The 14,220-nt window shown below is 52.9% G+C and overlaps 1 long non-coding RNA gene across 4 annotated transcripts in view; it reads left to right on the top strand.

Moving 5' to 3' along the window:
* Window positions 1-3,940: 3,940 nt before the first annotated feature.
* Window positions 3,941-14,220, top strand: part of LOC132665262 (uncharacterized) — a 101,551-nt gene continuing 91,271 nt past the window's right edge. For all 4 annotated transcript variants that reach the window (XR_009604037.3, XR_009604036.2, XR_013551407.2 and 1 more), the window contains exons 1-2: window positions 3,941-4,037; window positions 6,751-7,072. This is a non-coding gene — a long non-coding RNA (uncharacterized LOC132665262). The remainder of the gene's footprint in view (window positions 4,038-6,750; window positions 7,073-14,220) is intronic.

The following is a 14,220-nucleotide window of genomic DNA, read 5'->3' as shown; positions in this document are numbered from 1 at the left end:
TAGGACTGAAGTCGCCATATCTTTGCTGAAGGAAGGCTGGTCCCAGGTCTTAGAGGTCTCCACGTTCCTTGGCCTGTGTCCCCCTCTCCCCCCCCTCCCCTGTTCCGTTTTCAAAGCCACCAACTGTGCCTCAAGCCTTCACACTTAGAGTCTTTCCTGGATGGATCCTCTCCTGTCACGGTGTCACTCCGCACTCTTACTCTCCTGCCCTCCTCTGTCAACTTGCAACTGCCTGTGTGATAATCCGGGACCACGTCTCTGCTTTCAAGTCCTCAATCTTAATTTCCTGTGCAGATCCTTTTAGCCAAGAGAAGAACCATATTCTCTAGCTTCAGGGATCAGGACAGGGACACCTTTGGGGGACATTATTCTGTCTACTACCCTTGGGGTTACACTAGGTCCATCATGACACGATCTCCTTTTTGTGTTTCCACCTGCAAATTTGGGATTCTGTGTGTGATATATACTAAACAGGTATCATCGTTTGATTGCAAAATCAGTAAGGTGGTTGTAACAAAGCACCGTGGTTGTGCTAAGGCACTGAGGTGCATTAAATGCAAGGGTGTGAGAGAGAAAAAATGGGCTTACAAAAGCAGTACTTTTGGATAGATTAGGATTGTTTCCTGTGATACTGAGATATAATTAGATATATAAATTTTTGGGTCTTTGTCCCCAGTTCCTGACTCCCTCTTCCTAAATCCCTGGGAATTTCCTGCTGGGTACGAATGTCTTTTCTTCTAATGAGGTGACTCTTGGTGAGCCCCTGGATGGGGGCTGGTCACCAGAGACACCAAGCCATGATTAGAACCCTAGAAATTTCCGCCCCAGAGAGGGGAGAGGGGCTGGAAATTGAGTTGATGGTCTATCATGCCTGTGGGAAGAAGCCTGTATAAAAACCCCTAGAACAAAGGGTTCTGAGAGCTTCTGGGTTGGTGAACACACAGAGGGGCTGGGATTTCAGCACGCCTGGGAGGTCGTGGAAACTCTTCATCCTCTCCCACCTACCTTGCCCTCTGTGTCTCTTCCAGCCGGTCGCCCTGCGTTCTGGCCTTTTGTGATGGACTGGTAACCTAGTAAGTTACTGTCTTCCTGAGTTCTGGGAGCTCAGGGAAATTATCGACTCCCCGGAGAGGGTAGCAGGAACCACTGAGGAGGAACTGGTTGGCCAGTAGCACAGGTGACAATCGGGACTTGTGATGGGCGTCTTGACGGGGGTGGTCTTGTGGGACTGAGCCCTTGCCGTGCGGGACCGGACGCACATCCACCTGGGTCAACAGAGAATTGGAGAATTGCTTGGTGGGAGAAACACGCACGCCCTTGGCAGCCAGAGGCGTTTGGGGAGTGCGGAAGTGAAGGGAAACACGAAAGAGAGGTTTTCCCAGCTCAGGTGCCTGGCCTGAAGGAAGAACTTTAGAGACGCAGGCCAGTGGGGTGGTTTCACACGCGGACTCTGCAACCAAATTGCCAGGGTTTGAACTCCGTGCCTTCTCATTGCCGGTTTTTATAAATAAGACTCCTGTCTCTACATTCTTTCCCCTTCAAAAAAAGATGAGGAAAAACAGTAACCTGGTGGGGTTGTTGTGAGGTTTCGATGAATTAATGTATTGAAGAGCAGTTCATCAGAAGGGCCTCGCTGTCATGAATGTCGGCTCTCACGATACGGGGAACGTCGGGGTGATGACTCAACTCCATTGTCACAGAAGCTCTATTGCACAATCTTTGACACTAGATGGGTGATTTCCTGACCTGGAACCCAGAATGGAAGGTCGTGGGTAGACATCTGGTGCTCTGAAACTGGCAAAACCCTGAGCTTTAAGCAGTCACCCAGCGGAGACAGGCTGAGGAATGGGAGGGCATTTGGTTGGCGATCATAAAAAGCTGATTGCTCAGACAAAAGCTGCCCGAGTCTTACTCAGAGAAGCCAAGTGAGCTTCCCTTGTGGGGACAGGGATGTCCACAAGGACTGATGTCAGGATAGGCTTCAACCCCTGAGAACAAACTGCTTGGGGATGCCTTCCCGCGCTGCACAGTAGGAGTGAGAAACCAACGTTTCTCCTTTTCTTCAAGGCAGAAAAATCTGGCTGAAAAGACCCGACACAGAGGGGTGACCCAGGAAGGGAGAGTCGACACAGGTCATGAAGATACTTGGTGCAAAGGATTTTGTGGGATTTCTAGGCACTTCCTAGCACAAAGGAGCCTATGAAGGGGTTACCAACGTGGGCTCTGAAGGTAGGCTAGCTCTGTCTGAAGCCCAGCTCCCACACACGCAAGCATTACCCTTGGGCAATTTATTGAACCTCCTTAAATCTCAGTTCCTTGCCTGTGAAATGGGTATAACAAGAGCCCACGCACGCAGGTGTTCATGAAGACGGGCTTCACCCAAATATTACACTTAGAATAATGTTGTACTTGAAGCCAGTGCTCAGTAAATATTACCGTTAGGTGATTTCCACTTGCCATTTCTTCGTCTAGATTCCCTCATTGGTAGAATGGGCCCTGATGCTATGTATGCAAATGCACAAGATTCATCCATTTGACGATTGTTTACTTGAGACACACTGTGTAAGTTGCTGAGAATTCGGGGAGGGGGACAAATACGAAGGTATCCACGTTGAGCTTACATTTGGGATGGGAGGAAAGGCAGCAACAGGAGTTGAAGACAGACTATACGCAATGCCCAAATAAATAAGCAGGATGACAGACAGCGAATTGCCTATTCAACAAATGCTCTGTAAACAGGGGTTACGTTCTCTGTATCTAAATTCCCTGACCTTTTGAAAGGGATAATAAAAACAGCAAACCCCAGGGTTGCCCGTGAGCATGAAATGGATTTAATAGATGTAATACCAGCTCCTAGGGGATAGATGGCTGGGGGATAGAAGTCTTTACCTACAGGGGAGGGAGTGGGCTTCTCTCAGTCAGTCACTCCCCCGCTGCCCGCGGGGACCTCCGGGATTACTCCCTCCTGGTAGTGGATCTGGGATCTGCATTTGGCTCTCCAGCTGGGAGGGGGATACTCTCCCCGGAGAGGAAAGAAATGATGAGTGTGGGGAACTGCAAATCATAAACCTGCAAAAATACGGCACTTCAGGGAGTGACAGTGAAGGGGACACATTTTCTGGCTTTTAAAATATTACCTTTTCGGACAGGAGGGACGGTGAAGCAGGCCCCGAGCCCTCAGCCAGGAATAATGGGATCTATTTTATTTCCCACTGATCGTGAGAGGCCAAAAATATTGCCTATGATTAAACAACAACAACAAAAATCCTCCAGCCCTTTAGGCTGCAAAAATAAGCGTCCCTGTCGCTATAGGGCGCCACAGGCAATAGGCCTCCCGGACTTCTCCCCTGGGTCCTGTCTTCAGCAGACATTAAAGTGGACAACGGGGAATTAGCATCATTCCTTCAAGACAGTAATTCTCTGCTATCATCGGAAACTGCGCCCGGCCTAGAGGAATTCTCCCCGCCGCGCCTCGCGCCTGGAGGGCTCGCGTTCTCTGCCTTCACTTCGCGTGGGGCCGGACTAGGGACTGGGCACAGGGGACAGGGGCGCGGGGAGAGATCTGGGACCCGGATGGGACCAGGGTCCCCTTGTTGTGGCGCGGGTGGGCGGGGCGAGATCGGGGCCCGGGGCGGGTCGGAACGCAGGTGGGCGGGGCCGAGGGGCGGGGCGCCCCGCAGGTGGGCGGGGTGAAATCTGAAGCAGGGGCGGGGCCGGGGCTGGGACCGGGGCGGGTCGGAACGCAGGTGGGCGGGGCCGAGGGGCGGGGCGCCCCGCAGGTGGGCGGGGTGAAACCTGAGGCAGGGGCGGGGCCGGGGCTACGGCGCAGGCGGGCGGGGCGGGGGCTGGGACCGGGGCCGGGCCGGGCCGCGGGTGGGCGGGGTCGGGGTGGGACCCGGGCGGGGCCGGGGCGGGGCGCAGGTGGGCGGGGCGGAGGCGGGAGGCGGGGCGGCCCCGGAAGCTGGAGAAAAGTTGCAGGGATCCGAGCGCCAGCAGCTGCTGGAGCTGGAGCCGCTGGAGCGAGGACCACCCCGCAGGTACAGAGCGGGCGGCGAAAACTTGGGGTCTGAGGGAGCGCTCCAGACCCACCTCCCGGGGATGTGCGGGGCGCGGAGCCTGGCGCTGGCGCGCTGCTGGGCACAGATGAAGCTGGAGCGGGCGTCTGTCGCGCGGCCCTGCGGCGGGCGGGGCAGCCCCAATTTGGGGGTTTGTTGGGGAACTCTGGCGGGGGCGCTGATGCCACCAGCAGTGCCTCTGCGGGGCTCAGGGCGGCCCTTCCCCTGGGTGGGGACAGGGGTTTGGGACAAATTAGTCCGTTCCGGGATCTTCAGAACCCTTACCCGGAACCTTGGGAAGCACCTGGAACCAGACCAGCTTCTGTTCCCAGAAGTGAGGAGGGGGCATGACTCAGGGGAAGGGTTTACTGTCCCCCCCAAGCGGTTTCCATGGGGTCTACCCCCACTCCACACCGACCACATTGTGGCATTTAGGCTCCAGGAAGTGGGGCAAGTTACGTGAACCTCCGTCCGCAAAGCACAGGATCACATCCTGACCCCGCATTCGTACCGCAGCTCGTCACACTGGGACTGGGGAGCCCCCGCGGATCGCGGGTTTTTGCATCTGTTCCCTCCACGCCAGGTCCTAGAGCTGAGCTTGGACCACCGAAGAAGAAGGCGCGCTCGCAAGGCAGCTCACAGCTAACTCTGGCTTGGCAGAAATCTGGGACCCAACCCCCGACACCCCAGATTGAGTCCGATGTGATTTGGGGGTGTCTTGCAGTACAGCTGGTCGCGCTCAGAGACGCTGGGGTCTGGGGCGAGCAGGTGTGAGTACAGGACTGGGCTTCCAGAAGTCCCATACCTGAGGCTGTCCCGTCCTCCACGGAGGGAATGAGCCTTTTGGAGTTGAGGGGATTTTAGAGGCACGTTGGGCACATAGCAAGGACCTGGAGCGTTCCAGAGATCAGCTGGCATTATAAGTCTTGCTATTTTTATTCTGCGCACGTGGGGCCAGGGTCAATGCCCCCGCCTGGCGGGAGGGGCGGGAGAGGTGGTCTCTCAGCCCCAGGAGCACCCCGGCCCTTTCCCCGCACAGGTGCCAGTGGTCTGGGGGCGGGCAGCAGTGAGGTCTCACCTCCTCAAGGATGGTGCCTGCTCCTACAGCTTATGCCAGGGTCCTGGGGTGCACATCCAGGAGGAGAAAAAGCAAGAATACCTCTTTCTTGCTGCCTCGCAGGGGTGAGGGTTTGCAGGACCTCATGGATTCAACTGTCCGCAAGGTGAACACAGTTCTGTGTCTTGCTTGTGGGGCCACTGGTTCCACCCCCAGCCTCTGGACTCGGTTGCCAAAAGCCAAATCCACCTTAGTGGAGATCATTTTTTCTCTTCTTCCTGAAACTGTTTGAGCTGGGCTAGAGCACTTGGTAGAACGCTGGGACGTGTCGCCAACCGATGTTGAAAAGTTGCATTTGCTTCTCAGAAGTCTGCGTGCACAGCCCGGAATTCCAGAGAAATCCACCCTCCTTGCCAGGTTCCTTGACAGCTTCATACCCTCAGTTCTCTCCAATAGTGTTCCCTAAAGCTTATAATCGTGCCCCTTGCCACAAACTCCAGAAAAAATACGGCCTCACATACGCAGAGGTGTGGTAGTGTGTAAGGGGGTTATGTTTCTGGTCTGTTTCATTTGAGTATATGTGTGTGCCTGGAGTGAGCCCAGCCCATCTCTCTCCTCCTCTGTTGGTTTTGATTATTACCCTAGTCTTTAGAGACAAGATTTAGTGTGTGTGTCTGTGCGTGTGTATTTGTGCACACACATTCACTTGTGTATTTATGTTTTTTATTGTATAAAAAAGTTGCCTAAACTAAGTTCGTCTAGAGATGGGTCAAAGAAACAGCGGTCTGGCACGACACTAGCAAAAAAAACTGGTTATGCTGGATGTATTAAGAGTTGAAATTGTTTTGTCCTTAATGGGAGATTTAAGATACTTTTCGAGAGTAACTTTGATCCCCTACTTGCAGACTTTAGAAATTGAGCCCCACATCACATGAGAAGAACGGGCTTTGAAAGCTGTTTCAACAAAGTGCAGCTTATAATGTCTGGGTAACTTATCCTCTGTGAAGCAGGCTTCTCCATATACCTTATTATTAAAAAAAAATAAGTTGCCAGGGTCAGGTGCAAAACAAATCTTTCATATCTATGACTCAAAAAAGCCATTGCACCACTGGGTCGACGCTTAGTGTGTAAAACCATCCTTATTTTGGAAATTCTTTCTTTATAACGGTCTTATACTCCCCTCCCACTCATACATGCAAATAGCTCATCTTGTTCAAGGAGACTGTATAGAAAAAAGAAACACCTTTTGAGAGGTTCCATTTTAAGTCAGCGAGGAGGCCAGATCAGAGAAAGTGCTTGTAGCATTGGAAAAATAATGCCAAGTGCAGTTGTCACATGGGAGCAGGACAAAGAACCCGCGTGGAGTGCAAGTATTGCTAAGTTCTCTCAGCTCACGGGACTATACGCAGTTTATTAAGAACCAAACATCCGGCATCCAGAAAGGCATATAACGAAAAGCGAAATTGTCCTTGTCGGTTTCTCCTTAATCCCAGCCTTGCTCCTAAAGGGGAGCCATTTTAAACCCTATCGGTTTTGTTTTTTATTTCTTTCGGTGATTACCTCCTCGGAGGGCTATTTACTGACGTGACTGACGCTCAGCTCCTTTGTCAGTAAGTCGTCTCCCTTCTTCACTTCCAGCCTCCGGACTTTGTTTGCAGAGCAGCGTGCCACGCTTAAGGGGGAACACGGTTCCCAGCTACCCTTGCAGCTCGCGGTGGTCACGTGACACGGATCTGCCCAATGGGATGCTAATGAAGGTCTGGAGGCGGGGCTTCTAGGGAAGACCAAGGCCCCGGATCTAAGACGGCAGCCCAGGAGAGCCGCTGGCCCCCGGGTTCTTGGTGGCTCGGCTTCTCGCATGAGCATGAAGGTTCCAACCGAGAGCAAGCTTCCGTTGCCCGCGGGTCCCCTGCGGAGTCCCCGAATTAACTTCCGTGACCAACTCCCCGCCGACTTCAAGGTGACATTGGTAGACACGTAACACCCACTGCCAAATGTGGGGGAGAACGCGGAGAAACCGGATCCGTCCCGCATTGCTGGGCGGAATGTAAAATGGAAAGACCAGTCTGGGAAAAGTTGGCAGGTTCTGAAAAATTCAGATCGTCTACCAGGCGGGCCAGCTACTGCGGTCCTGGGCGATGGGCACAGATGCAGACTTACGCCCACACCCAGACCTGTCTGTGAATATTCACAGCAACTTTATTGGCAGTCACCCCACACCGGAAACAACCCGTGCGCGGTCTCTAACGGGTGAACGATTGATGTGTAGAACATTCCTACGGTGGGATGCGGGCTCTAGCTCTCTTTTGGAACCTCTGAACTTAATTTTTATGTTTATTTTAAGTGCGTTTATTTATTTTGAGAGAATGCGTGTGCAAAGCGGGGGAGGGGCAGAGAGAGAGAGAGAGGGAGGGAGAGAATCCGAAGCAGTCTCCGTGCTCAGCGTGGAGCCCAACAACGCAGGGCTCGATCTCACAAACCACGGGATCATGACCTGACCTGAAGCAAGATTCGGATGCTCAAACGCAGAGCCCCCCGGGCACCCTTGAACTTATTTTTGTTTAAATCAGAGGTATCAGTACGAATCACTCTGGTGATAGATGGGCAGATAGATAAATGGGCGGATGGTTGTGTATGCACATAGATGCATGGGTTGATATGCACCTGCACATTTCCCAGCTCATGGCTCGTAAGGAGGGCAGTGACAAGGCCCGCTGGTAGCCGGGCCTCACGAAGGCTCTGTCACGCTCTCCTCTAAGGACATGCCTCCTGCAGCGGAGTGGTGCAGGCAGTCTCAGAAGACGCTGGAGCAAATACAGCTTCATTTCTCATTCAGTATGTGGACAAGCAGCCGCGGCACCTATTAATGGAAAAAAGACTGATGGTGCGGTAGCGGGTTTTGAGATTAAACAGAGGGATGATGGCTTGTCCGGGCATGAGGCGTTCTATCAATACACGTCCCTGTGGCTTCATAACATGTTCCTAAATCCTGATGGAACATTTTGTGGTCAGCTGGTTCTGGGACAAAACGAGGACCTGCCACCTGATGTTTATGACTTTCCATATAAGCTCTCGGACAAAATTTGTCTTACGTTATGCTTGAGGCAGAGCGAAACAGAAGTATAAACCGCCTCCAATTCCCAGGGGGATGGGCCACAGTCCTCAAGAAAGAGAAGGCGCCTGAAGCTTGTTGTAAATTGACCTCTGGGAGGTGTAATGAACCTGGCCGTGTAGTTAAAGAAAACTTTACGTAAGGTTCGTATTTCCTTGCGTTAACTTTTCTGCATATGAGACCCCCGGAGGTTTTAAAGGTTTACTTAGAAGATCCAATCTGAACCTTTTACCCTCAAATCTGGCTGGCTGTGTGTCCACTTACTTTAAATGGAGAACATTCTTACGCTGTGCCAGGGGTTTTAAGGAGTGTGGTCCAGCACTGCATTTCACTGGGCTCAGCGCTAGGCTCCCTGGGTGTGCCTAAGCCCACTCTGTAGAGGGCGCTAGGAAATGTATGTGTGCACGTATCCCTACACACACACGTCTGTCTGTCTATCTATCCTTTTTGAGAGAGAGAGAGAGGGAGAGACAGACGCAGAGCATGAGCAGGGGAGGGGCAGAGAGAGAGGGAGACACAGAATCCCAGGCAGGCTCCAGGCTCCGAGCTGTCAGCCCAGAGCGCGACGTGGGGCTCGAACTCATGATCCGCGAGATCATGACCTGAGCCGAGGTCGGACGCTCAACCGACTGAGCCACCCAGGCGCCCCTACATCCTGACTTTGGAAAATGGTGTATGTATTTATTTTTAGGATATCTGAAGTTCTGAGTCAAAGCTACCCACGACGTCTGCTCAGGGGGGATGTGCCTTCCGTTTCATCTCCACCCCCTGCTCCCCCCACCCCCTTCTTTCCCCACCTCTCCACACCACCCGAATCCCCTTCATTTCTGGTTTATCCTTCCTATGAGCATTTTGCACCACTGAGCAGATGCGTGTGCGGGAGTGTATTATAGACAGCATGTCCTGGAAATTACTCCCAATTCAGTTCCTTGTTCCTTCCCCTCTTCCTTTTAAACAGAGTTTGGTCTTTAGAGCAGTGTTAGGCTCACGGCCAAACTGAGTGGGAAGTACAGAGACTTCTCATATGCGCCAGCTCCTGACGGGCACAGCCTCCCCCAATTCCACCCCCCCACCCCCCCCCATCCTCTGCTGTAGCTGCCTAGTACTTCGCTTGAGGATGTACCACAGGTTATTCCAGCACTCCCTTTTGTCTGGAGATTTTTCATGATCTCCGGTAATTTGCGGCTACAAACAGTGCCATAAGGAGTCAGCTTGTGTGCACGTATTTTTATATGTTTGGGGGAATATCTTGAGGCGGCTTCCTGGCAGTGGGGTCTCTGGGTCGAGACATCAGTGCATGAGCAGTTTACCTAAGACTTGCCACGTCGTTTCCCTCCAGAAGGGCTGGGCCAGTCTCCCCTCACCATCCACATACGAGAGTGCCCGTTTCCCAACAGCCTCACCAGCAACGTGTGTTCGCGTGCTTTGTGATTTTTGCCTGTTCGTTAGGTGAGAAATGGGATCTCCGTGTTGTTTTAATTTTCACCTAACTGTGAGTGCGTTTGGATACTTTTTTGCATGTTTAAGAGCCATTTTCCTATCTTTTCTTGTGAATTTTCTCCTCACACGTCACGTTCTATTTCAGTCTGAATTCGAGATATTTCAGTCTGAATTTGAGAAGCCCCAATTTCAGCAAGAATTGAATTTCTTTTTTAGTGACGTGTAATTAGGTTCAGGTTCAGTATTGGTATCTAACTCTGACAGTGCCTTGAGAAACTTCCAGCAGTGGGGGTAACGCACTGTTTGGAGGGTGTGTGGTGCTGGGGGCTGGGCGCTGTTGTATTAGAATTGGGTTGATCGTGGTACTAAGAGAGTTTGAAGGAGGCCTGGGAAAATTAATTCCTGGATCCTAGTAACAGCCCTTTCCCCTGTCATAGAGGCCGCTCAGATCTGTGAGAGCTCGTGGGACAGGGGCAGGGGGGCTAAGAGTGAGGACTGACTTTGGGTGCATGCGAGTGAATCCCAGTCACCTGCCGAAGCACGTGGGCTGAGGCCTGTTCTCTCTCCATTGGAAAGGAGAGGAACCAATGCAGGTTAGCCCTGAACCGAGATTCTCCTTGAGGTCCAGATCAGAGGGGCTGCGGGAGAACTTGGGCATGATTGTCTCACTCTGTGACTCGGTGGAATTTAAGGTCGCGTCTGTGCACCGCCAGAAGCACATGTGGATCCGGAAGCCACATCAGGCCGTGGAAGAACCGGCCCACGATGTTTGCATCATCAGAGATTAGAATCATCCAGGCGCAGACATACCCACGGTGGCCCCTTGCTGGCCAGCCCCAGTTGCCCAAGGTCCCGGCTGCTGACTCCAGAAACCCCATCCAGTGCTGTGGCGTTTGTGCCCCTGTGTGCATAGTTCCTACGGGCTGCTAGAATATACTTTCCATCATACGGGTATCTCTGGCCATGTCTTATGTGCAAATCCGGGTTAGATTTTTCCTCCCTTCCTCGCTCCTTCCCTCCTCCCTTCACCCTTTTCTCCACTCTCTCTCTCCTCCCCACTTCTCTCTCTCTCTCTCTCTCTCTCTCTCTCTCTCTTTTTCTGAGAAATAGTCCTGGCCCTCATGGAACTCACAGTCTCTATGGAAGGAGAGAGAAGGCCAATGCATACGTTAACAGGTACTTTTCCCCAGGCCAAAGTGCAACTTTTGAGTAAATGAGTCTAGAAACAGCACTCCGTTTCAGTAGTTCTGTTTTAGGAATTAGAGAATGAAGTGAAGCAATAGTAATGAGATCCCATAGAAGGCACCAGAACTGTCTAGCTGGGTGCCTCATTGGAGGAGACTGTCCGTCGGCATGATTTAGCTGAGCATCTACTATGGAGGCCTGTGTGGCGGGCTTCAAGGGACATAGACCCTCTGAGCGAAGGACCATCTCAATATGCACACTGCTGTTCAAGTCCCGGAGGAACAGGATGCAGACAGGAAATGACCTGAGAGAAGAGAGAGGGCCGTGCAGTCCCGACGGCTACCCAGAGGAGCCTTCCTGGAGGAGGAGGCTTGGCAGATGAGTAGGGCTGGCTTGATGAATGCAACCAGGTGAAGGTCCACTGCTTTTCATGGGGCATTCGGACATGGGGATTGGACATTCCAGTCCCTGGAATTTCAACTCTGTCCTGTTTCAGCATTTTGAAGACTTGGGACTGCTTTTCACCCAGCCGTATTACTTAATTCCTCACCCCAGCCCTTGTGGTTATGATCCCCATTTTCTGGATGAGCAAACAGAGGCTCAGAAAGGCGATGCGGCTTTCACAAGGGAGCCAAGCTAAGGAAGGCGAGTCTGAGCCGAGCCTTTTCATCCCCAGAATGTGACTTCCCACCAGTCCGCCGTGCTCAGAGAGGCAATATCTCCAGGCACGTGAGCCGCAAATGAGAGGCAGACACACATTCCTGGCTGGATTCATACAGGGAAACACCAACCAGCCTTGAGCATTAGTTGGTGCTGCGCGTTTTAACGTGGATAAGTCTTTAAAACTTAAAAAGGAATAAGAAACTTAAAAAGCAAGTTGCCAGGGCATGTCTAGAACAAGGCATCATTGTATGCAGCCTAAAACACGGAGCACAATGTCGTACATTTTTGTGAACACGCAGTTAGGCAGTGACAGTATGAAACAAAATATAAACGTGGAAATCGTACACGCGTCGGGATAGCGGCTATCTCTGGGGAGGGCAGGAGGTGGGTGGGATGAGGTGGGGGTTCCCAGGAACTTCAGCACATCTGCGTCTTATTTCCGAGCTGGGTGGGGACATGGGTGTTGTGTTTTTCTGCACTCTTTAGCTGCCTGGTGTATATAGTAATTAAAATGGTAATTAGGTGATGGGTTACAGTGCTCAGTCTGGTACATTTTTCTCTCAGAATTATCATCTCTCTAAGTTTGCTTGTCTGTTGGGAAAAGGGGGGCATTTCCCTTGAGGGGAAACGAGACAAGAAGCTTTTCCTGAAGCGATCAGAGACATAGATGGTCTAACGCATGCTGTGGCTCAGCTTAGCGTGTGATGCACGTTACCTGTTTGGTCCACTGACCCGAATCTTGCATCAGTGGCCCCCACCAGCTGGCTAGGGCTTTCTCAGAGGCCGAAGAGTTGTTGTTGGCACCTGCTTCTGGTTCCGTGAGACTGAGAGTGTTGTACTGTTCCCCAGTCAAAGCATCAGAGTCTGAACTAAATTCCCAGACAACTCCAAACGTAAAATCCAGGGAGAGCAACAGTACTGAGGCCAGGAATAGAGAGCGCCATTCATTCATTCCATGAGCGTCTCCTGCACCTACAGTCTTCCAGGAATTCTAGATACTGGGGCTACGGCAGGAAGCAACAGAAATATCACGCTTGTCCTGGTAGAAACATTCGCTCCCTCAAGGGAAACATCCTGTGTTTCCAAAAAACAAGTAAGTACGTACAGCGATAGTGATTCCAAACATTACTTAAACCATTGCCAACATAAGAGCCTACATTTGGAAAGTTTGATTTGCTTGCAACTGAACAGCAGCGCACATTAATTTTCATTCATGTGTTAAATGCCGTTTATTGCGCACCTACTACGTGCCAGCTGCTGTCCTAAACACCGAGGATGCGGCGAAGATCCCAGGACTGCCTGTCATTGGTCTGATCTGAGCCAGAGGCGCACCCCTGAACCAATGACTGTAACCCAGAGGACGGGATATTCTGATTGGCTATGCCCGGTCACGTGTCCACCCCTGGACCGTTTGGGCTCCGTCCGAACCACACAGACCAAATCGAAACAGATCGGTTTCCGAGAAAGAAAGCAGAGGGCTCTTCCATGGGGTTTCTCTCGATGCCCCTGTTGGTCACACAGGTGCCCGTGGCTGGGTGCGTCTCCGCGGCTGACGGCCACAGTGCGCCGAGCTGAGGTTGAAGCCAGGGCGCTGTCTGCCGTCCCTGCTCCTGCCAATCGAGGTGCGTCTGATTGACGAGGACACCCGACGCAGCCTCTGCTGCTGCCTTTGCCAACGTGAGCCGATCCATTCGTGGGACTCCTTGTCGGGTAAGCAAAACATTGTTTTCTGCCTCAGTCTGCATTGCCGTTCGGTCGCAAAGTTAGCGCCTGCAAACAGCAGAAGTTGTTTGGGAAGCTGAAGTCGGTGAAAAGCTGCACCGGGTTGAAGGCAAGGTCTCTGCGCGGCTGCGTTTCCTCTGGAGGCTCCGGAGAATTGCATTTTGTCGCGCATTGGGGTTGTTTCTGACGGTGGCGGGCTGGGGTCCCGGCTCCCTTGCTGGCGGTCCACTGAGGGTCGTGCCCAGCTTGCAGAGGAGGCCCTCGTTCCTGGGTCCGTGGTCCCCTTCCTCTCAAAGCAGCAATGGCAGGTGAGTCCCCGTCGTGCTTCCCGCCTCTCCTGCCATTACCCGTCTCCGGCCGACTCTCTTGCCGCCTTCTTGCACTTTTAAGGGCTCATGTGATGGGGCCCCCCCGGGATAGTCCAGAACAGGCTGCCTGTCTCCAGCCCCTGACCTTAGTGCCACGTGCAAGACTTCCTCTGCCAGGCAGGGTAACGGCCTCACAGGTCGCAGGGATTAGGTCACGGACATCGTGCGGGGTATTGCCGGTCACAAGGGCTAATCAGAGTGTTGAAGCCCTGTGCGTGGCTAGGGTGAAGGGAAAATTGAGGTCCTCCGACCTCTGACCGGAGCTCCTGACCGTCCCCGTGCAGACGGATAGCCTGCTGCTAGCACAGCACGTGTGTGTCTGTCCCCTCCCCCCCCCCCCCCCAGGGGACAGAAGAAGCCCCCCCTGGCTCAGCGAGGCTGGTGGCCTAACTTCTCCATGAGCTGCTTCCCCCGGGTGTGAGTGGGGGGGCAGTGGGGCCTCCTGGCTAGGACCGTCTGGGCTGGGATCCCCAGCTCCCCTGGCTCCCCAGCTCTGGATGAGTCGCTAGTTGGGGACTCGGCCTTAGTTTCTTCTCCTGCCGCGTCCGGAGGCTCAGGTCTCCCACGGCACAAGGCTCACTTCTAGGCCACAAGGGACCCAGCAGAACCAGGGCCGAC

This window comes from Panthera onca, chromosome D3, assembly GCF_046562875.1.
Source record: "Panthera onca isolate mPanOnc1 chromosome D3, mPanOnc1 haplotype 2, whole genome shotgun sequence".
NCBI lineage: Eukaryota > Metazoa > Chordata > Mammalia > Carnivora > Felidae > Panthera > Panthera onca.
The sequence above is the reverse complement of the archived record's forward strand: the minus strand, read 5'-3'. Positions and strand labels throughout refer to the sequence as shown.